Here is a 2303-nt window from a genome sequence, read left to right as displayed (position 1 = left end):
GTGAGAGTCTTGGTACTTGAGACACTAAACATTCTACTTTTGTAGTGACCTCACCTTTAGAAACAATAGGTTAAGGATAAGACATGGTACGTGCTAACCGCCATGTCTCACTTCTAGTTAGTTATCTGCTAAAAATTTATTAACTAAAGGGATTTACTGGCCGGATCACTGCCTATAGGTACAAAATATTTTAACAATGACGCATTCTGCTTCTGTACCCCTGCTTGCTTACCCACCTCTTAGTTATCAGTTAATGAATGGAGGAGATATAGTCTTTTGTGTAAAGATTAAGGATGTGGGGGATGGGATCGAGGGCTTAAAACCTTTGTGCCCCTGTGTCTCGGGGCTGCTCCTTTGCAAGGACAGCCGCCGGCTAATAAACTGTCTCTTGGACTAGAGCACTCGAGTTGGGCCTGGTTATTTCGGTCACAACATTTGGAGGCCCCAGCGAGATCTTCTCGTTGTGGGAAAATTGATCAGTGCACCAGGGCGTTGGACCATTTGCGGTTGGGGAGGCCTCTAGGGCACTTGCCCTAGCCCACCGCCCGTGGTTTCTCGCTTTGTGGAGCGTGATCTTGGGAGTGCTGAGGCAGTTTTTGGTAGGGGCCCCAGGACCGTGCGGACGTCGGACGCGACAAGTAAGTCGGCGGTCGACTGAGACTGTGACGACAGTTTTCTCAGTCTTGTTTTTTGGTTCGTTAGTCTGTGTCTGTTTTTCTTGTGTTGCTTCGTGTGCTTTACTGTGGAACTATGGGACAATCACAGGGTAAGCTAACACCGCTTCAATGCATGCTTAATCACTTTAAAGATTTCCGTCACAGGGCAAAGGCTTATGGTTCTTTAGTAACCCCTTTTGATTTGCAGCGGTTTTGTCAACTAGATTGGCTGACCTTCGGAGTAGGATGGCCCTCCGAGGGATCATTTAATTTACAGACTGCATTTCGGGTTCGGGGTGTTGTTTATGGGAACCCGGGGCATCCTGACCAAATTCCTTATATTGATGTATGGATTGACGTTGTTTCTGATGCCCCTAAGTACTTACAGAATTGCAGTTGCGCCCCCGTTACTGTAATGGCAGCCATACCCCAAGGTCTTAAGAAGCCCCCACCAGTGTTGCAGGGCCCTCCGTCGGAGGATGACTGGTATCCACCACCCTATCATGGTGATGGGAGTGGACGTCCTCCTCCGGAAAGACCAGAACCTCCTGTAACCCGGTCTAGGGGTCGTAGGCCACCTTCCCCTGATTCGACCTCCCTGAAAGAGCCAGTATCTGTTCAAGCCCCATTGAAGGTGATTCCAGGAGGTGGAGGTGAGCCTACTGTCATCTACTCGCCATTCAGTACTAGTGATTTATATAATTGGAAATTGCAAACGCCATCCTTTTCAGAAAAACCACAAGGATTAACCTCCCTTCTAGAGTCTATTTTTTTACCCATCAGCCCACTTGGGATGATTGTCAGCAGCTTTTGCAGGTTTTATTCACCACTGAGGAAAAAGAAAGGATTTTGCGGGAGGCAGCCAGAGGAGTCACGGACCCGAATGGGCTGTCAACAGCAGACTTAACCAGGATACAGGCTGTGTTTCCTACTCAGCGTCCCCAGTGGGATCCCAATACGGATCAAGACCTCAGAGTTCAGGACAAGTAGAAAGGATGAATAGAACACTTAAGGAAACTTTAACTAAATTTAAGCTGGAAACTGGGGAGAATTGGTCTCTACAGGCCTTGCAACAAACCCAAAATCAAGTCAAGGGCTTGATTAAAGCTACTAGACCGACTCCGGGGACATCACAGCCTCACCCACATCATCCAGGTGATTGGGTGTGGATAAAGAAGATTCAGCCTGCTAGCCTAGAGCCCCGGTGGGATGGTCCGTTTCCAGTAATCCTGACCACACCAACGGCTGTCAAAGTTGCAGGAAAAAGACATTGGATTCACCATACTCGCCTTAAGGCAGCTCAACCTCCCCCAGAAAAGGAGAAATGGAAAGCAACACCCACAGAGGATCCACTCAAGATAAGACTCTCACGGGAATAATTGTGTTAGGCTTAGTTGTTACCAATGTACATGGGAACCCTCATCAACCTCAACAGGCTCAATGGGAATTGATTAAATCAGAAACAGGTATCTCCATATTAGTAAACCAGACTATATACCAGCCTACATTTCATGTAGATTTGTGTAATATACTTGGGGAGGAATTAAATAAGCAAACAAAAGAACAGATGCTAGCAGGATCAGGACCGTGGTGGGGCTGTGGAGTTAAAAATTATGAAAAGGGTATCCAACAAGTGCAGTTATATAT

The 2303-nt window shown here is 47.1% G+C and overlaps 1 long non-coding RNA gene across 1 annotated transcript; it reads left to right on the top strand.

Moving 5' to 3' along the window:
* Nucleotides 1-366: 366 nt before the first annotated feature.
* On the top strand, nt 367-1591 carry LOC111735750. Its single transcript, XR_002778961.1, has 2 exons — nt 367-638; nt 865-1591. It is a non-coding gene; the product is annotated as an uncharacterized LOC111735750 (long non-coding RNA).
* Nucleotides 1592-2303: the final 712 nt, after the last annotated feature.

Source organism: Pteropus vampyrus, unplaced genomic scaffold, assembly GCF_000151845.1.
Source record: "Pteropus vampyrus isolate Shadow unplaced genomic scaffold, Pvam_2.0 Scaffold1000006529, whole genome shotgun sequence".
Taxonomy (NCBI): Eukaryota; Metazoa; Chordata; class Mammalia; order Chiroptera; family Pteropodidae; genus Pteropus; species Pteropus vampyrus.
This window is presented reverse-complemented; position numbering and strand designations above follow the sequence as displayed.